The sequence below is a fragment of the Pleurodeles waltl genome, chromosome 7, assembly GCF_031143425.1.
Source record: "Pleurodeles waltl isolate 20211129_DDA chromosome 7, aPleWal1.hap1.20221129, whole genome shotgun sequence".
Classification (NCBI taxonomy): domain Eukaryota; kingdom Metazoa; phylum Chordata; class Amphibia; order Caudata; family Salamandridae; genus Pleurodeles; species Pleurodeles waltl.
Genome location: NC_090446.1, coordinates 1,197,743,988 through 1,197,767,074, shown reverse-complemented (window position 1 = coordinate 1,197,767,074; position 23,087 = coordinate 1,197,743,988).

Sequence of the window (23,087 nt, the reverse complement as noted above, 5' to 3'; positions counted from 1 at the left end):
CAGGCACCCATGCACCATAGTGCAGGTTGTCAATGTTGTATGCAGGATCTTTTTGTTGAGGAAGGGACACTTTCCTGTACAAAAATATCCTCAAAGTCATTTTCCTCTTTCTATGTGTGCTGCACAATGCAGCACTTATAGAAAAAGGAAACTTTGAGGAGAAATAAAAAATAGTTTTCCTTGTTGCACCCTTGGTGGGGAGTCATACAATTTGCACGTATTCTCAGTGCTACCAGTGTTGGTAAATCAGGAGATGGAATGTATGAGAATGTATGTGTGGGTGTGTGGGAACGCCAATGTCACCCCTCCCTGCCACAGATTAATGCAAGACTGTGTACTGTGAATAGTCCTGTTTTGTGTTATGCTAGATGTATCAAGCCATGCAGGCCCATGCAATGTGGTCTTAGGTGGCTTGGTAATTGTCATGTGGGTATTGCGTCTCCCTTGCGCCTTGTTGCATGGTTGACACAAACCTATGATAAATATGGGTCCAGATATGATAATGGACACTGCTAGCAGCATACAAATGTTTGTCCAAAAATTGAATATAATGAAAAAAACGTACTTCAGCAGCATCATGTACTGTAATGAGCTCAATAATGTATTTAGGGGACATTCTTCAAATAAGAATATTGACATATGTGATGAAATACTGTTTATAAAAAAGATCCATGTGCTTACATGGTATGTTGTGCAAGGTAGATCTCTAATTATTTCTAGAGACTAATGAGGGTGTGAGATCAATGTACAGTGATTGACATATGACAAATGAAAATGGTACAACACTGGCATATTCACATGCAGAAACATATGCTCTCAGTATACCTCTTAGTTGAAAGCGAAGGTATCTTATGTCACAAAGTGAGACTCCCTATGTCATAAACAATTACTGAATATTGGTAGCATATCCCTATTTATTTCCAGAGGGACAAACAACACCTCCTGAAGATGAGCCTGTCTGTGATGATCAACCTGTTGTAGACACCCTCCTGCTCCCCATGGATGAAGACACCTTCCAACCAGTCCTGGACACTATAGAAACATCTCCTAAGGTTTTGGCAAGAGAAGATAACATTGTTGGGTCGCCACATGACCCAACCCAGACTGTAGATGGACCATCTACATGTCATATTGCAGGTGAGGACTCTGATGACCCTAAGTAACATTACAATGGTGAATGGTAGGGGTCCAGCAACAAATGATAGATGAAGTCAGGTTGGGGATGGAGACTATAGTGAGCACTCTGGAAGTTGTCCATATGTGTCTCACCCCAAATAAGGGTTTGTCAAAGGTTATTTTAGGCACCTACTCTTGGCTCTATGGGATTGAAGTCTCTTTAGCTAAGTTTGCTGGTGTTGTTTTATGATGCAGAAGGACCAACAACACCAGCCCTCGAGATCTAACATCAGTGATGTTGTTAGCTAGATGGGAGCCCTTCAATTCCTCCAACAAGTCCTTGGAAAGAGGACTGGAGCCTTTAGGTAATTGCTTGAAGGCCAAGATGGATTTCTTCATGGCATCAGCAAATGCCCTTAATAGCAACATCGTAGTAGCTGTGTTGCTCAACCAACAAGCCCTTGCCAGAAACCACCAAGCTGCCTTACTGGCATTCACTGATATTTGTGTTTCTGGGGCTATTACCATTACTTCTCGACCTCCTATTCCAACACCACAACGTCCATTGGAAGCAGAACGCTCATCTGAGGAGGAAAGTGTACAATTCTCCAGTTTCAGAACCAGAAATTCCCTATAAACAGTTGTGAAAGCTTCCTGGGCAGTTTTCTGATGTGTCCTGTGTTGTACATCATGCCACCTTCTTTGCAACCCACTACAGTACTCTATTTTGAAGAAGCAATTGATCTTGTCCTACTGTTCTTATAAAACAGCATCCTTATTTTCTAATGACAGTTTGGTCCACAGCACATTTCATATGTAACACTTATAACTGAGAAGTACATATTCAAGATACATGTATTGTGATTCACTAGAAATTGGTATTTTCTACTATGTGATGAACTGATGTAAGTGGACTTATCACATGATTAAGTGTGTGGATCAGAACCAGCTTGATATTAAAGAAAATTAAATACCCTCACCAGAATTGTAATAAGTCATAATACATACTTTTCTAAAACACAATCCAAAATTTAGAATCCACAATCAGAGGTGATTAAACTAAATATTATATGTAGTCTCTGATTGTACAATTACTCCAAAAACATCAACTGAATTGGAAGATGGAGCAGTGTGTAGAAACTCTAAGGAACCTCAAAGTAACCTGCAACTTTATCTGGATTGACACATAGAGAAATTAATAAGAGTATATAATGACTTTCCAGCTCTACCAAGGATGTGTAAGGTATGTGAACACAACACACTGTCCCACTGGTCCATATCTATGCTGGTAAGTACTTCCCTTAACATAGGTGCATAAGTTGTAAACCTCACTGCTACCACAAAGGATTGTTATAAAAACATGACTCAGGATGATTGATCCCATGCTGGCCAGATTCTAAAACTGTGTTAGGAGCATGAATATGTGTGCAGTCAAATATTTAATGTGAGAATGACATACAATTGTCAAGTGAATTCTGGCCCTTCAGTATTTCAGGACAATACCCTCTAGATCATTTGATCATTATGTACTCTCCTAACTCTGTATTAGGAAACTAAAGCCAAAATATACAATCACTTTATGACCTCCTTAACATGTATTTATTTAAAATATATAAATAGAAATACACCACCTAACACTATCCAACCTACACTGCCTATTACTAAATCTATCTTATCTTAACTTATGTAACACTTAACCTATTTTAACAATAATTACCACACAACAAGATAAACATTAGTCCCCACCCCCATTAATGCACATAACTAAATACAATACAAACAAAAACTATATCCTAAACAAATATTAGCTGCACCTATAATCCTATACAAACATATAATTTTATATTAATTTTCGAAGATTTTCTAAATTTTTAGTTTTTGTTGTTTGTTTGCACACAAAACATTCACCTCTCACCCACTAAATATGAAAATATTCTTAACTTCATTCTCTACACATAACTCAAAATATCCTACAAATCTATTTCTGAAACACACTGTGCTTAGAACTGTACTGTACCCTACCTAGTAACACACCTAAAATACAATTAATACAAGTAAAACACATGGAAGGGAATGGTTTGCAGGTTTTTGTTTTACACTTTTGTGAGTTTGGCCAGTCGCTTGTCCAATCTCTGCATATATTTGAGCTGTTTCTGGATGAGGGGGTACACTGAGAGTCAATTTTTATGGGCGAGCAAAAAGTGCTCCGTCCATTCTGTAATCTCTCTTTGGGCTTGAAACCACGCCCATGCCACGTCAGTCACCTACATTGGTTCGTGGGCTTGCCTTTTAAAATCCGCTTGCTTTCATTTGTGAAAGGCATGCAATTGTCATGCCTTTTCCAGTGTTTAGCCCACCTACACAGCACCGGTAAAGTACCAAAAACATACGAGGCTCGATGTTTTCAGCCTGGAGTCCGGACTACTTTATCTGTTTAGTTTCCACGCAGTGCGATCGCGCTGCATTTTACATAGCACGATCGCGCTGCATTTTTTTTTGCTTTACAAAGCTAATAGCTCTAACTCCAACAAATGCGATACCCGTTGCATTGAAAATGCTTGTTCTGTTTGGTTGCCTATCCCTCTGTCCAGTGGATGGTCCTGCAATGGTGTGTGTGATGGTCTGGCATGAGAGGTTCCATGAGAGGTAGTTGTCTCAGTTGTAGTGGGGTTTTGCTGGAACACTTTAGAAACAGCCCATGTTCCTGCTGCCTTTTTTCAATCATAAATCCTCCCCATTTGCAGAATACATGGGCATTTTTGTAATTCTAGAATAGCCTGCCCTTCTGCCAGCAAAGGGCTTAGCCACATCAGCAGTCATGTGACCTAGAGAGGAAAATGTATATCATATTAGGCAATATTTTGTATGAACATCTTTTATTTACATAACTTTCACACATTGTCACAAATGAAACATGCCAGTCCATACATACACCTAATCTTTTGATACATATATAGCCCAAATTCGAGCATAACAGTGTAATTCGTAATTGCAATATGTAAATCTTACAACATAAAAGTCAGTGTAGGGTGACATACATTTTGTTATTCATAATGTCACTTCCACACATTTAACTCAGAACAATGATCCCTACTCATGCAGATGTCTGATTGTATTTAAAAAACATATTTGTATGCATGTTCTCCATCGAGAAAAAAAACATAACACATATGTGAAAATGTATGTCTCAGAAACGATACAACAATATATCACTAGTGGATACCACACATACACATCTGTGTATTTTCTTCATACAAGAAAAATACATGATATGATATTTCTAACTTTTTCTCACCTTTGTAATATCATGGAATTGCTCATACTTGCTGATAAGCATCCCATGTGCCAAAATGAAGTTGACAAACACTGTAAATATTGTTTACATACTTTGGGCCTGATTGCCAAGCGGGAACCGCCAGAAGACCGTTCCGCGGTCAAAAGACCGCGGCGGTCATTCTGGGTTTCCCACTGGGCTGGCGGGCGACCGCCAAAAGTCCGCCCGCCAGCCCAGTGGGAAACACCCTTCCCACGAGGAAGCCGGCTCCGAATGGAGCCGGCGGAGTGGGAAGGTGCGACGGGTGCAGTTGCACCCGTCGCGAATTTCAGTGTCTGCAAAGCAGACAAATTCTTTGTGGGGCCCTCTTACGGGGGCCCCTGCAGTGCCCATGCCATTGGCATGGGCACTGCAGGGGCCCCCAGGGGCCCCACGACACCCCATACCGCCATCCTGTTCCTGCCGGGCGCCCCGCCAGGAACAGGATGGCGGTATGGGGGTCAGAATCCCCATGGCGGATTCCCATGGGCAGCGGAAAGTCGGAGGTACACCGCCGGCTTTCCGCTTCTGGCCGCGGCTGTACCGCTGCGGTCAGAATGCCCGGCGGAGCACCGCCAGCCTGTTGGCGGTGCTACCGCCAACCCCCGCCCTGGCGGTATTTACCACCAGGGTCAGAATGACCCCCTTTATGTTGGCTCATTACACCCTGCTATTATCTTTATGTACCTATGTACTATTACAGGTTGGAGAAGGCTACAGGCCTATCTTAATTTCCACATTGATTTTGGTTGCCATTTTCATAATTATAAGTGTACTGCTTTTATATGCACTTACATATGTGAATTGCTGGTATAATGGCATTTATATAAATATAGATGAAACTATCTTCTGCCTGGCAGTACATTGTCATTTTAGCCAATGTACTATTTACATTGGCATATACATTTCAGAGAAGCATTGCTTTGAGAAACAATCATAAATGGCTAGGGTCATCCATGACACAACTACCGCAGGCACAGTGGCACCAGTGAACCACTTGATCTATTTGGTATTCCCTCGCTATTACCTAGCCATACATTAGCACACAAATGTGGCCCTATTTTGTGTTTTGAATCAGACTAATAGTAAATATGTTTCTACTAGTGTCCGAGAGACATGCTTATCATGGATCTGAGTCACCCTTGCCACACGCAAGGGGCTTCAAAGGGGCACAAAGGAAGCACAAAATCTATAATGATGATTAGCTATCCAGACTAGGCTACCTTGCTTGGCTCTGCATGGCTTGGTGAATGTGGAGTAGCTCAAGGCAGCTCAAGTCCCTGCCTTGCGTTATTTGGCCCCAAGGAGGCGTTATATTGGTGTAGCCTGGGTGTTCCCACACATCCATCCATAGACTTTGGCCCATTCCCAGATGAAGGGTTCACTGGTGTAAGAGGGGGCCCCCCTGCAAAGTACAAGGAGGGGGGCCCCCAGGGAAAGTCCCTCCCCCAGGGAAAGTCAGGGACCTACCACCCTTGCGCAGCGTGTTGGGCTGACAAGGCTCCTTTGAGCGCAGGACCCCCCGAACCGCGGGGGCTACACTGAATGGGTCAAATTACTACACTTCCCCAGGAAAGCCGTAGCAAGGACATAACTGTTTATTTCTCCTCTGTTTTTTCTCTTTCTATGTGTGCTGCAGATCTTTCTACATGTGTTGCAATCTGCAGCACACATAGAAAGACGAAAAACCCCAGCACAAAGTTGTTGTGCTGGACGGTGTTCCTTCCAGCACAAGAACAATCCGGACTACAACACAGGCACCCTTGACCCATGAATATAGGCTGGCTGTGTTGGCACTGGGTGCAGGCAGGTTATAGCCAGTGGAGGGAGAGGATACGTAATATAATAAGCCATATCCCTGCTCTTTAGCTTTCATGCATAGCAGCACACCTAAATGTTTTGCTTTATTGCATTGACTGTAAGAATCCAAAATCTTGCTTGTTGTTTGACTGACCATCTGCAGTAGCAATAACAATGTAAACTCAGTTCTTTCTCATACATACATACCACCTGCTGAATGTGCAAACACCCTAAACACATAGTTAATAAACACCAAATTAAGCTGTCATATATATATATATATATATATATATGTATATATATATATATATATATATATATATATATATATATATATATATATATAAATATTGCTGACTTAGTTCAATGCTTTGGCATCCATGCTGAGGCCTGTATTGACAATTACTTTACATTCACAGGGCTTCTTGTATGTTAAACAGTATGTCTATACACGTTCAGTTGTATTTGCTATCTAATTCAAAGTGATGTGAATCAAGGTGATAATGACCTTGCATACGGATTACATAATAAATACTTTTATGACTCACACACACATTTGTTACAGACCTACAAACATGTTGTCATGACACTTAACTTCGGCATTAGGACCCTTGAAGCACTCAATTTCCCCTCTTGAGAAAGGTATATGTTAACCTGCAATACAAGATAAATTAAATGGCAGTAAAAATGGAGCACAGAAACACGGTTCAACCTGTATACTAAGCACTTTGATATTTCAGTGTAATGGCACATATTTTTCTATATTTCACTCAATGCACCATAGCAAGCCACCTTGCTCGGCCAAGCTGGGTGAAAGGGCAGAAATGTGTAACATCATACAGCGCATTCCTGCTCTCTGACTGCGCTGGTGTACCAAGAGAGAAACCCTTCCACCATGGTGCCTGTGCTGTAGGCAGTTTAGCTTTTTGTGCGTGAAGGTGCAACTTCCTTCACAAAAACAATGCTCAGAGGCATTTTCTCCTTTCAAAGTGTACTGCAGAATGACACACACTTACAAAGAGGAACCAACGAGCAGAAATAAATATATTTATCCTTGTTCTCACCTGTTGGGGAGTGTTAGATCAGACAGCCTTAGGGTGGTAATCCCCCACCTTTTTTCCTGCCTCCCTCCACTTTTCTTTTGTTTTGCTGGTTTTAGGACTCTGTACACTTTACCACTGTTAATCAGTGCTAAAGTGCATATGCTCTCTCACCTAAACATGGTAACATTGGTTCCTGCCCCAACTGGCATATTTAATTTACCTGAAAGTCCATAGTAAAGTGCACTGCATGTGCCCAGGGCCTGTAACTTAAATGCTACTAGTGGGCCTGAAGCACTGATTGTGCCACCCACATAAGTAGCCCCGTGATCATGTCTCAGGCCTACCATTGCAAGGCCTGTGTGTGCAGTTTCACTGCCACTTCGACTTGGCATTCAAAACTACTTGCCGAGCCTTAAACTCCCCTCTTTCTACATATATAAGTCACCCCTAGGGTAGGCCCTAGGTAACCCATAAGGCAGTGTGCTATGTAAGGAAAAGGCAGGACATGTATCTATGTGTTTTACATGTCCTGGTAGTGGAAAACTCCCAAAGTCATTTTCATTATTGAGAGGCCTGCTCCTTTCATAGACTACCATTAGAACTCCCCTCATATTCTACTGAGTGCTAGATTCTGATCTGGAAGGAGTAGCCAGTATGGCCAGAACGGTAATAGAAAATCCTGCCTACTGGTGTGGTTGGATTTAATATCACTATTTTAGAAATGCCACTTTTAGAAAGTGGACATTTCTCTGCACTTACTACCATCTGTGCCTTACAACCTGTCTCCAATCCATGTCTGGTCTGGACTGGTTGAAAGTTCCCCTGTGCACTCCACCCAGAGAACCACAAACACAGGACACTCAATCACATCTGTATTTACCTGCAAACTGACTGGGTCTTTCTGGGCTGGACAGGTGGAGGGGCTGACGCTTACATTTCAAAGGCCAGTGGCCTGCCCTCACACAAAGGACTGATAACCCCTTGGGCATATAAACTGGGTCTCTGACCCCACCAAATCTGACACTACTACACCTGCACCTGCAACTGAACTCTATCAGGAGACCTGCCTGGCTGCCCAAAGGACTCATCTGGACTGCTTTGCTGAGAAGGACTGCTGCCCTGCTGTTGCCCTGCTGCCTGCTGGCCTCTGACTGTGCTGAAAGGAATGTGCCTTCCCCAAAGGTGCTCTCCAAGGACCTGGATTGAGCTTGCCTTCTGTTCTGAAGTCTCGGGGACAGCAAAGACTTCATCTACTGGCTTTTAGCTAGTTGTCCGACTTCAGCGACTCCTGGAACGACTTCAGCGACACCAGCACAGATGCTGCAGCCGCCTCCCGCTCCGTGGACATTGCTGCACGCAATGACCACGGCCTACAATGCAAGTCTGACATTGCCGCAACACCGCTGACGTAACACAGTCATCGCAATACTGTGAAGTTGACACACCATGTCTTGATCGATCAGATCTAGTGACTCCACCAGGTCACCAGGAATCGATACATCGCTAACGACACAGCATCAGCTCCCCCCTGCAACCAGACAGAACCGACACCTTACCTCCCCCTGCCTCACAGCGCGGAACCAATGCCTCATCTCGTCGGATGCCATAAGTGTCAACATCAGGGCAGTGCGCGCTCTACGGGCGACTGGTATGCAAAAACCCAGCACTTATGAGATAACGTAATTCATGCATTATGCTGATATGCTGTTGTTTAACCTTTTGCATTGCAGAGTTTAATCCTGAAGACTTATATTCAAGGTGCTTATAAATACTGTTCTATTGCAATGTATTGCTGCAGGCTTTCAGAATGTGTCAGGGTTTGGTCCCTTTCCAGGGCTTTCTAGAAGCTTTCTCTGCAGCATGACTGGGTGTGGTTTGTGGGCTCGGCCAGACTCTATATAAGGGAGCCAGCCCAGCTCCACGTGCTTACTATTCAGAGGTCCCGGTGCAGAGCAGCAGCAACTTCCTGAGCTCCTGTTCCGGAGGCCTACTTTGATCTTCCAGGCCTTGCCCTTCATTGTATTGGTGATCCTTGAACAGGGCGGTAAGACCGAGGTCAGGCTGGGCCCCTGATCCCGTTTTCGAAGGCATTCGAGTTCTTGGGCCTAATTTTTGAGAGATTTTACCTTGTGCGTGTGAATGTGCTCTTGGTTTTTCTGGCATTTACATGTTGATATTTGAATCGGCAAGACGTGCGATTCATTCCTCATGTTTAACTCTTGATATTCATTGTGCGCTACCATTTCTTGGCAGTTACTTGGTGGCATTTGAATCGGCAAGACGCGGGATTCATTCCTCGTGTTTTAACTCTTGATATTCATTGTGCGCTACCACTTCTTGGCAGTTACATGGTGGCATTCGAATCGGCAAGACGCGCGATTCATTTCTCGTGTTTAACTTTTGATATTCATTGTGCGCTACCATTTCTTGACAGTTACATGGTGGCATTCGAATCGGCAAAACGCGCAATTCATTGTCCTTGCATTTAACTCTTGATCCGCATTGTGCGCAACCATTTCTTGGCATTTACATGGTGACATTCGAATCAGAAGACGCGCGATTCATTCCTTGTTTTTAACACTTGATACTCATTGTGCGCAACCATTTCTTGGCATTTACAAGGTGACATTCGAATCGGCAAGACGCGCGATTCACTCCTGCAATTAAAACTTGATGTTTCAGATCGCTTGCAGTGTGCCTGATCATTTCATGGCATTTGCATATTCTTGTTGAAATAAGCAATGTGCGCGATTCATGTTTCTGCATTTGAAACTAAGTGTTACAATTCTAGATGTCACATTATATGTGCATAATAAGTCCCTTAATACAACTCCTATTGTGTTCCAGAAAACGTACAGATTATTTTTTTGTCCTCATGCAAAAAGACCATGTTTGATTTTGAAAACATCATTGTAGAGGGTTCTTATATTCCTAGTCAATGTGTAACATTTCATTAATAGGTTCATTGAGAAGTTGTATTAATCATTCTTGATTCCTTCCCAGGTAACCAGACGTCTTGAGGCCTAGTTATTTAGTCCATGCTTAAGTTATCCCTGGTTACAGTATGACAATGCTTAGAATCATAGTCTAGTAAAGATTAATGTGATATAATCTTGATATTGTGTGTTTTAACCTTTTGTTTCCTACAGGTCTCCTTCCCAGCTGTTCCCATCCTAATCCCCTTTTCCCCCGTTTGGACTATCTCAGTCTCTGTGATTCATCTATCAGAGTCTTGGAGCTGTCTAATGGTGGACATGTTGGAAACGTGCGGAGACCCCGAGGATCTGGTCTCCCTGACAATAAGGGATTGACGCCACAAAGGCTCCCACAGAGCCTCTTCTTCTCAACTTCGTGCAACATCCTTGTTCTTTTCCAAAGGTACTGTACCTGGGGGTCCGTGTGACTTCATGAACGGCACATATGGTGTCGGATTGTTGGGAACGACTCTGTCAAGAACGCTGTGATAGCCCCAATTGAAGCGATTGTGTTTTTAAGTGCTTTAGTGGGACTTAGGGGGTCATTATGAACTCGACGGGAGTTCGCCGCTGGCGGTCAACAATAGACCACGAGCGCGCAGTAGCCCCCGCCAGCTACATAATGTACATTCAGCTAGGCCGGCGGGCGGAAACAGTGTTTCCGCCCGCCGGCACAGCTGAATGCAGGGCCTGAACATGGAGCCGGCGACAATGTAGCAGTGCGGCATGTGCAGCAGCACCCATCGCGCATTTCACTGCCCGTAAATCAGGCAGTGACATGCGCAACGGGGCTGTGCATGGGGGACCCGAGGCACCCATTCCGCCAGCTTTTCCCTGGTGGGGTAAACCGCCAGGGAAAGGCTGGTGGAACCAGGAACAATATCCTGTAACTCCACAATCTCCAGCCTGCTTGTGGCGGAAGCCTGGGGGTGCCGGAGTTTCAAAAGTGGTGGTTCTGCCACATGTATCATATGGCGGTCTGGACCGCCATGTTGGTGGCGGTAATGATCGCCACCCCCGGCATGGCGGCCCAGACCGCCATGTTCATAATGAGGGCCTTCATCTTTAAAAAAGTCATAACTTTGCTTGTGTACATTGGATTTTCATCGTTTCAACAGTATTTTATTTAGATAAATATTCTCTATTGTTCTTAATCTGTTTGGTCTATTTCTGTGGTGTTTTCACTGTGCTAATGTATAAGTTCTGCACAAATAGTTTACACACTTACTTCTAAGTTAAGTCTGACTGCTCAGTGCCAAGCTACCTGAGGGTGGGCACCTGATAATTTGGATTGAGTTGTGACTTACCCTGGCAAGGATTGTGGTCCCTTCTTGGACAAGGGGTATACCTCTGCCAACTAGAGACCCCATTTCTAACAGGGAGGCATACATAAAATCCAATGCATTCTAAGGTCTACCAGTGTTGGTAAATCTGGGAATGTGCCAGGATCCATGGGTGGATGCATGGGAACAGCCATGCTCCATCCATGGCTTGCCTCCCTGCTGCAGAGTAACGCAAGACAGCATTTTTCACTTCCATGTGTTACTCTTGATTTATCAAGCCATGCAGGGCCGCACAATTTTAATTTAGGGATTGTGTCACCCCATCAACTCCTTATGTGGCACAAGGATGAGGCAAAACCTTTAAAAATATGGGCCAATAAGTGATTCATATTCACACACATATATACAACATTCACTGAAACATATACTTCTGGGTTACTGGATTATGCAAATGCTCTATATTCAGGTCTTCCCCACTACCTAGTAAATAAGCTAGAGGTGGTTCAAAGTGCAGCTGCTCGCTTGACGCTTAAGCTTCCTCTGAGAACTCACATTTCTGCACATCTTCATTCTCCGTATTGACTCCTAGTGAACAACTGCATTTGTTTAAAACCCTGGTTTTGACTCATAGAGCATGACGAGGACCTCCAGGACTGGGTTGGTCATCCCTGTTTTAGCTTTGTTTTACAGTTCTTTTTTTATTCACATTTTATTGATTTTATTGATAGGCTGCTTTTCAGCGCTGGCTTTTACACATTTTATCAGTTTGCTTTTATTCCAGGAAAGCAAGAAACATGGTGCTTGTTTAGGTAGCCTTTGCATGATATATAATCAGTACTTTTTGTCCACGGTTATGGAAAGAGGTACATGATATGCTAGTTTGTGTAGCCCGTCCAGGAGACAGCTTCTACCACTTAGACAGAGCATTGCATCATAACTACATTTCCAACATGGTTTGGTTTATTATATACATGGTGCACTGACTCAAGGAGGGTAGAGGGAATTCTGGCCACGACAATCCTGGGACGCATGGTATGTGACATGCAGCTTGGCTGGTGCTGATCTGCCAGCTTCCTGAGAGGATTGCTATCTTCCTGACACTCTTTCCAGGTATGGATTTGGGGCTAATCCACTAGATTGGGCGAGGCAGAGGGTTACAACCACTATGCTGTCAGAATAGACATAGGGTTATGTAGGAACATCCAGCACATCTAGAACCACATACATCATGGTCAGATCGATCATCTTTTTCACCATGTTCGTAATGTTGATTACCTTGCTTTGTTTCATCTGCCTAATTATCGCAGCTCACTCTTTATATGCCAGTTTGCGATTGTTTCAATAAATGTATTGAAAACTTATCTTGCATCTTTTTGTCTCGTCGTGGTATGTCTATGTAATAATAAGAGAGGGGTACGGTATGTTTCCATTACTTCCCTGGGGGGTCAGAGTGTCATGTTCATGTAGCCATAGTCACATTTTACCCCAATGAGTTTGGAGGTTTGGTTGAGTCACTGTGAGCTAGCCAGGAGTTAGGCTGGCAGTTACTAGCTGTGTGAACAGACTCAGGCCCTCATTACGAGTCTAGAGGTCTGAGAACCGGCAGACTCACGGTGACAGAAGGACCATTGCACTTCAGGGGGTCCAACCGCCAAATTACAACCTGGGTGGGCGGACCCACCGGAGGACCGCCGTCACCACCGGGAACATGGTTCCCGCTGGGCTGACAGTTGTGGTCACCCACAGCGGTGTTGCACTCAGTGCTGCCGTGCTGATTACAACTCAAATTTCCACCAGTCTCTTTGTGGCAGGGACCCCACCATGAAGAGGCTGCCGGAAAGCCAGTGCAGGGAGCCACAGCAGGGCTATCTCTCAGCCAGGATACACCAATAGCCAGTGCTAAAATTGAGCTGGTGGCTTCCAGTGCAGAGCACCAGCACTTATTTTTGAGGGCTGGCACTTATTTTTCTGCCTCAAGCATTTACTACGAGAGAAAAACTCATATGGCAAGACAGAGGACGAGAAAAACAAAAAAGCATCTTAAAACGAGAAAGGAGAAAGCAGGAAGAGTGAGCTGAAGGGGCAGGGAGTGGCCGTAAGTGGATTAAAGAGCCCACGATTGCTTCATGATTACGCTGCCTCAGTATTCTGTGCTTGCACATTTAATTGCAGCAACAGCTTGTTTCAGAGGAGAGCTTTTGGCACAGGCACGTTTTTAATTACAAATTAAGCACTGCTTATCGCACCCTAATAGCAAACTGCACTCTGTCAATGAACCAATGGCCGTAGTTCCTAGGCTCCACCACTCTAAAGCTGGCAGACACTCCTCCTATCTGGGCCACTCGGTCGGGAACAAACTCCCTTTGGATTTTCATTTGATCGAAACTGAAAAATAGTTTAAAAAGAAACTGAAAACTTGGCTCTTCTCTCAGCCTTAATTACCTTGCCATTGCAGTAGTAACTGGATAAATTTGTAGTAGCTGTGCGCTCCATAAAAGCCTTTTCATCATCATCATCATTTTAGAGACGCATTGAGTATCGGAATTTGCTACATTATGTTGTGCACCAGTGCCATGCAAGGAAACACAGTGAAATATAATGCCCCTTGTGTGGCATGGACCGTTAAATTCAATTACATTCTAGCCTTTGTGTCACCAGTCTCACCTTATGTGGCATAAGGCATTCACAAATCACTCCTTTGTTTTGCTCAGTATTTTAAAAAATAGAGTATTTTACATGTCTACAAGCTGAAAATAAATGGATACACATCTACAGGGCCTGCATCCTCCAGTCCCAGTAGGGCCAGTTCATCTCCCTCTCGGGATTCAACGTCGGTCCATCAGTGCTTAAGTTGGTGGACCGTTTGTTCCTCCTTTGACATCTTGCCTGTGCACACGCTCCCAAATGGTGTTTCTTCCCTTGTTAGGGTATCCTTCACTCATCCTCTCCTTAGCACCAATCATATGTGGGAAGTAGTGCACAAAGAGCCAGATAACAGCACCTAACTCCCCCTCATCAAACTTGTGGCATCTTTCCTTCCCAAACATGGCCCTGTATAGCACAAGGCCTTTCCTAACTAACCTAACTACTATAAGCACCCCTGAAGCTCCTAACTATATGTAACAATTATAAGCCCTAAAATACAGACATCCAAAAATGCGTAGAGACATACATTTATAAATTACAATACTTATACACAAAAACAAGACAAAGACTATTAGGCACACTACAACACAGATTCCACAAGAAACACAGCACAAGACTCCAATACTCTCTCAATCATCCTCTCAGCCCATTCAACAACCACCATCCACAATCAGAAAGTGAAAGAAAAACATTACACTTCCTGGTAGGCAGCGACACCCATTGCATTATTTCCTGGATGTGACAGGTAGATTGTTGTTATTTTCCATTGATTTGTCTGACTCATTTTTGCGCAAATCGACGTTGCGCTATGGCCTACTCTCTCATTAACAACTCAAGGGCCCATGCTATACCGATGTCCCTAGACAGTGCCTCCCAGAGTCCTATCTATCACAACACAATGGCCCACGCAAATCATATATTTCCTACAGAGGGTGCTATATAGAGAAACACAAGGGCCCATACAATGTCCTCTGTAGCGCTACCCAAAGGCACACGTAAATCATATGTTTCCTACAAAGTGTCTTATACTGAACAACGCAAGTGTCCACACAGTGTCCTATGTGTCACAATGCAAAGGCCTGCGCAAATCATATGTTTCTTACCAGTGTCATATAGAGAGCAATGCAGGCGCCCATGCAGTGTCCCTTATATCACAGTGCAAAGGAAGATGCAAATCATATGAGGTTTCCTACAAAGAGCAATGCATTGGTCTACACAGTGTCCTAGGTATCACAATGGAAAGGCCCACGCAAATCATATGTTTCCTAAGTAGTGTCCTATATAAAGCAATAAAAAGGCACACAAAGTGTCCTATGTACCACAACACACAGACCAACACAAATCATATGTTTATGGTTTCCTATAAACCTACACATGGATAATGGAAAACATATGTGATGTTTGCTTTCACCAATATACCTACACAATAATTACTTCCTACATATATATGTAAAGAGCTACATATTGCAAATGTGCATGTAACCCAGCACAGTAATACATACAAATTATTGTAAAACTTTGTTCACAAGTGTATCTATCATGCACAGGTATGCATGTAGATGCCTATTACTTGATTTACCAGTATGGGTGATAATCAAAATGCTATTCAAACCACATGTGGATATGTCTTATTTTGAACACCCCACACAGGTAACACTTTTCAAGGGCTTTGCAACACAGGTGCAAAAGTTATTGACCATTGCGTGAGTTCAGCTTTCTCTACCCTTACAAATAGTTACCTTAGGTGTGTATGATTTTCGAACTGGAAGGCTGTCATCACGCTCCATCACCTCATGTGTTGCAAGGGGACGTCACAACATTTACAAAACACAGGATTTATACATTGACAATAAAGCCCTTGACTTTGGTGCAGTATCCTAGGGTTACATGTAAATGTACATATCAAAACGTATGACATTGACATGTCTCCATGGATTTGTAAACCAATGCTTATGACATGACACCAATGAGATTTATGTAAAATTTAATGACGTCACATGTTTTGAATGTTTGAAGAGTGTTATGAATGACTTAGATACCTTCATCCATTTCACATCTAATCCCATTTCACTCTCATATTAATAATGAATTTTCTATGTAATTTGAGGTTATACCTGTGATGATGTACCAGCATTTTGTTATAAATATGTGCCAAATATTGACATGTTGGCTGACCAAATGAAAGGTTGATTTGGGATTAGTGTTTTTGTTTTCTACCTTTGTTGTCACTCAGATGATATGTATTAACAGTGCTTGAGACAAGCCATTTTAAATGGACATTGATTTCTGGGGCATGATGTGCATGAATGTGAATTTGTTTGCATGCAAAAATGAGCATATGTATAATTCTTTACAAATACATGTTGTTAGGTTACAGAATTTCTGATCAGTGTTTTATTGAAATGTTACTTCTGTAGTGGTAGTTTTTTGTTTTGTCTGTAAAGGTAATGAGTGTTCCACCAATAGTGTTAACATTGTACTGTATATTGCTCTCATACTTTGGTTTCCATAACATGATCTCCTTCAAAATGTATTTTTATGGATTACTCCAATTACAGCTAATTAACTCATTGGATGATAGGCCTGCACATATATTATCTTTAAAAGAATCTGTACAGTACGTAGATGATTGTTCACTTTCACATTCTGAGTGAATCATAATATTCTAAAAGTGACATATGTTTCATAGTCCACCTGTGATATTCATACGCCATTTGTTAAAAATGGTTTTGCCATTGCAGTCCTCTTGAAATGTGAAATAAAATGATTGAAGTGCTACCTGTACAGTAAACGTTTGATAGATTATCAGTGATGGTGATGTGATAGCATTATTTTAATGAACAATTGCTAGACAAATGATTATCAACATTACCGGTGATGTATTTTTGTAGGCTCATAAACATAGGCATATCAAAAACTTTTCTTGATAGTGATTCTGATGTCACACATACCTAAGTCAGAAGTACAAATTATTGTACGTAAAAACTATATTATTATCTAACATATCTGTGTGAGTTGACTATAATATTTTGGGATAAATGTCACAGTGATTGTGTCCCCATTGATAAAAAATAAAACAATTCATCCATTTTTATATTTAGGTTTGTGAAAAATCATTTACGGTTACAGCTCATTAATCCAAACTTAGTGATATAGATTTATAAACATGTATGTAAAAAAATGTTCTACTATTTCATAATGTCAGAGACGACTTGCCATTGAATGAATTATTTCAGCTTGGGATTCTTCATCCCTGTTAGCTTCTGATGTGATTGCACATTCATACTCCCAGGGTACATTTGTCTTTAGACATATGTTGTGCAATATTGCACATACTAATATTATTTTGCAAACGACTCGTGGTGAGTAGAGTAGTGTAACACAAGATTGATCCAGGCCTTTCAAACGTGATTTCAGTGCATGTTTTTGTCAAAGCTGAATTATATTTTTCGCCCATCAGTCTGTGCTGTTTGAAAGGGGGCCATTATCAATGGCTGCAATCCATATCATTGATCACCTGAAATGAGAAGTAATCAATATTATTTATTGAATTGCAGTCACTGCTACAGTAATAGCTATTTTAGATATATGTTTCCAAATCTTTTTTACTTTTTAAATGCTGATCTTGCTGATATTTTTTATATCATATTTGCCATAGCTTATATGGTTCATTTCACCTATGTGTTCACTGTAAAACATACAGCACATCTGCATACTAATATTGATGTTTACACAGCAGTTTAGTATTGTAAGTAAGCTCAAACATTCATATCAGCTATATGGGAATGACATTCAATCTGTGTGCAATGTTGCCATTATTTTTTTTATAATCGTGTGTTAATTAAAAAGATGTATGCAGTGTCAGTGACTTCGACATTATGACTCACACATACAATTGTCCATTGTTCACCTGAGATGTCCTTAGTTTTATACATAATGGTTTTGGGATCTTAGATTGTTAATCATAATTTTGAATGGGTAGTTGATGAACAAATGTAGCCTCCACATATTACTTTGACTTTTTTTGGATTCATCATACATCAGTGAAATGTTTTTGTACAGTAAGATGTATTGATTACCTATGACTTATGCATAGATATGACACTGGATCCATTTGTCTGGTGAAGCCGACTGATGCAGAATTAAGTAACATTGGTCTACAGATATGTCCACAACATTTTTTGTATGTGCATGTATGTAGGTTTTTTTTACTTGTTTGAGAACATTTATTTATATGACTTGCTATTTACACAATGTATTTATCATGATATGGTACTTATCGTAATTGGCAATACACTGTGTCACCTTACCTTGATGTATTTTCACATACAATATTGTCTGGTGTCTCACATCTTAATACGCCTAAATAATAATTCTGTTAACATTACTTTGCTAAACTGAGAAGCAGCAAATTTAGGTGGCTTGTGAGAAATGTTTACTTGTTAGACCTGACAGCCTTAGGGTGGTCACCCCTAACTTTTTGCCTGCCTCCCTCCACCTTTTGGATACTGTTTTCGCTGGTTTTAGGACTGTGCACACTTTACCACTGCTAACCAGTGCTAAAGTGCATATGCTCTCTCCCTTTAAACATGATGACATTGGATCAAACCCAATTGGATTATTTAATTTACTTATAAGTCCCTAGTAAAGTGCACTATATGTGCTCAGGGCCTGTAGATTAAATGCTACTAGTGGGTCTGCAGTACTGATTGTGCCACCCACTTAAGTAGCCCCTTAACGATGTCTCAGGCCTGCTATTGCAAGTTTCACTGCCAATTCGACTTGGCATTTAAAAGTACTTGCCAAGCCTAAAACTCCCCTTTTTCTACATATAATTCACCCTAAGGTATGCCCTAGGTAACCCATAGGGCAGGGTGCTGTGTAGACAAAAGGCAGGACATGTACCTGTGTAGTTTACATTTCCTGGTAGTGTAAAACTCCTAAATTCATTTTGCACGCTGTGAGGCCTGCTCCTTTTACAGGCTAACATTAGGGCTGCCCTCATATATTGTTTGAGTGGTAGCTGCTGATCTGAAAGGAGTAGGAAGGTAATATTTAGTACGGCCAGAATGGTAATACAAAATCCTGCTGACTGGTGAAGTTGGATTTAATATTACTATTTTAGAAATGCCACTTTTAGAAAATGAGCATTTCTCTGCACTTAAATCCTTCTGTGCCTTACAATCCACGTCTGGCTAGGTTCAGTTGACAGCTCCCTAGTGCATTCACTCAGACAAACCCCAAACACAGGATGCTCAGCCTCACTTGCATACATCTGCATATTGAATGGGTCTTCCTCGGCTAGGAGGGTGGAGGGCCTGACACCTACATGCTAAAGGACAGTAGCCTGCCCTCACACAAAGGACTGCCACACCCCCTACTGGGATCCTGGCAGACAGGATCGAACTGAAAGGGGACCTTGTGCACTTCTAAGCCACTCTTTGAAGTCTCCCCCACTTCCAAGGCACATTTGGGTATTTAAACAGGGCCTCTGCCCCTACCAACTCAGACACGTCCTGGAGAAGAACCTGAACCAGAACGTGCAACATGCCAAGAAGAACTGCCTGGTTGCCCAAAGGACTCACCTGACGGCTGTGCTGAGAAGTGCTCTCGAAGGGCTTGGATAGAGCTTGCATCCTGTTCCCTGAAGTCTCAGGACCAAAAAGACTTCATTTCTGCAAGAAGAACTCCCTGTGCGGCGGAAATAGACACACAGCCGGCAGAAAACAACGCACAGCCTGCATCGCAGTGAAAAATTCACTGAACCGGAACAACGCAGCCAGACTTTGCAAGGAGAAGATCGACGCAGTGCCAGCGTAGGGACCGGAAATTCGACGCATGGCCCACTGGATTGAAGCAAAGCCGAGCTGGAACGATGCAGCCCGACTTCCTGAGAGGAATAGATGCAGCGCCTGCCGTGCGGTAGAATTTTCCACGCAACGCCCACTGGATCGACGCAGCCCCTGTGACTTCGTCCTGTCAGCGCTGGATTTCAACGTATCGCCCCTGGGGTGTCCGAAACCCCGCAACCTGAAGAGAATCCAAGACCGAGCACCGGAAATCAACGCAAAGCCTTCCCTGCATGGAAAATAAACGACGCATCGCCATGTGCAGCCAGAGAAATCGACACACACCTCCCTCTTTTCCACGCATCTCCTCCTCTACGGTTCCTTGTGGAGATTTTGAATGCAAACCAGGTACTTTGTGCTTGCAAGAGACATTTGTTCCTTTCAAGAGACTAAAGACACGTTAAATCATTTCTACAGTGATATTTTCAACATATACTTATTGCATCTTAATAGTTTTGACCTGCATTTATCCAGATAAATATTATATATTTTTCTAAACACTGTGTGGTGTATTTTTGTGGTGTTCTACTGTGTTATTGAAGGATTTATTGTGCAAATACTTTACACATTGCCTTCTAAGTTAAGTCTGACTGCTCAGTGTCAAGCTACCAGAGGGTGAGCACAAGTTAATTTTGATTGTGTGTGACTTACTGTGACCTGACTGCCAACCAAAGACCCCATTTCTAACATTTACTCATCTATCATATTAAAGAACAGTGTTATTTTGGCTTCATTTCTGTGTATATGTTTAATGTTGTGAATCCTGGAGGTTTGCTGCCCTTTATAACATATACGGACATAGTGTCCGTATTATTTTCCTGTATTGATACAATACTTTCAGTGCATCACAGACATGGATTGTTGATGTGCACTTTCCTTTAATTCTCCTAATGCTTTCATCAGCTTGCATATACTGCCAGATGCAATAATATGCTTAGGATATTTTTTGTGTTTTGCTACCTTGACTTTATTTTGAACATTTCTACAATAACTGACTTGCTACACCATTGCACATACACACATCAACTACATTTATATGGTGTGTGCGTTGTTCTTAGATTTCAAACACCTTTGTCCACATTATTTGTGATTTGATTTCTATTAGAATGCAGATATTGTGATTCTGTGCTCTCACACAGTGTGACATGACACAATACTTCTAACTGTGTTCATCTTTCATTGTGTAATCAGTAAAGTTAGCCCACAATTTAACATCAGTGGCTATATGTTTTATTGAAATGCTACCACTTTGTGGACATGACACAAGATCAAAACACAAGCATAGAGATGTCTACAGAGTAATAAGTTTGAGTTAAAGTGATATGTTGATAAATCTGTTTTCCTTGCCAATGAGTAGGCCAGTCCTATTTCTTCTATTCGTGTACCTTTCATTGATGGTGCTGTGCCGAAATATGTATGCATCATGGGCACTTCCAGGACACTTCACAAGGACATTGGTAAAAAGCATGGGATGATCCACAATTGCTTGAACATTAATGGATTAATTGTGCCTGCAGGTTGAACAAATTACATATGTGTGCAATCAATAGCACATGAGGGAATCCAGAAATGTTGTAGAACCCTTGCTTGGTAGCTAATTGTTATTGTCTGGTTTTGGGAAGAAAAGCTACTGAGGTGTAAGTTTTTTGATTCCATCTAACACAGATGGGATGAATGCTGAAAATGCACCGTGTGAAATGCCAGCTGATCTTGCAGATATCATTTGAAAACATCCGGAGACCAACATGTGTAGAACTGACATCAATTTCACATGTGCTTGGATGGCATTGGTGCTCGCAGCTGTTGGCTGTATGCTTGGTGATATCTTATACAACAATTCAGTCTGTGGAACAGGATGACCTCCTACTCTCTGTGATCAATAATGGATATATGTTGACAGGATACAGGCTCCTTCCTCCTTTGCTGCCTTCGTGGTTGTCTCCTACCTACTCCCTACAGCAATATGATTATCTCCATGGTGTAGTTGAGCATGCTAAAGTGTACTGTAATGGTGTGTTTTTATACTAAAGTCACTGTATCATTTCCTATGCCTGTGTTGATTATGCAAAGCATTCTGATGCATTTCTATCATTAAGTTATACTGCGTGATGATAGGTGACACAGTGGGATAATTATAAATCCCACTGCATTACTTTTGAGTTAGAATTTACAAGGAACACCTACATTGCATAAATTATTTGCTGCATGACGTAGGCAGATTCAGAGCAGCACTTGCACCACGCATTGGCCTAAAGATAACCCCTTTTTGCTCTTGCATAGATGATAAATTTGACTTTCTGCTTTTGTTGCCCTTGTGTCACACTGTGTGATGCAAGGCTGACACAGGCCCCTGATAAATATGGGCCATTGTATGCAAATTTTGTGTAGTCGACTTAGCCAGATTGTGCAGGGGTGACAATATGTTCCAATAGAAGGGAAAGCCGAGAAGCAATAACCTTGGCCAATATTTTATTGTCACAATTGATGAGTGTAAGAAGGCAATATAAGTCTTGGAGTGTCTCCAAATAAACCGCCATGAGGTGCGGGGCTTGTGTATGTGTATATGCTTTATAGAACTCTGTGATAAGCACATCGAAGCCTGGTGCTTTCTCATCCTCCAGGGTGTCAATGGCCGGAATCACTTCATCCTTCCCTAAGGAGTAGTCGAGAAATTGTGAGTGAGAGTCCTTAACCCATACTAATACAATGTCATCAAGACATGTATTAATACTTTTCCATGATTCCATCCCATCTGAAAATATAGTTGAGTGTAATACTATACAAACTCCACTAGTATATTCTCACTGTCTGTAAAAGCTGCACCAGTGGCATTATCTATACGGTCAATGCCCACTCTATGCCTCTCCCTTCTGGGAAGCCATGCCAGTGTCCTGCCCAGTCTCTCTCCTTCCCCATACTATCTAGCCAGATGCGTGCAAATTCACCTGCCATTTCCCTGTATTACTGCAGTCGGTGATTCTGCTTACGTAGGTGGTTTTGAATTGGTCGGGAGGCAATTTTGTCCTTCAAGTCTGCTAAGTCAGTCTCAATACATGCAGGTT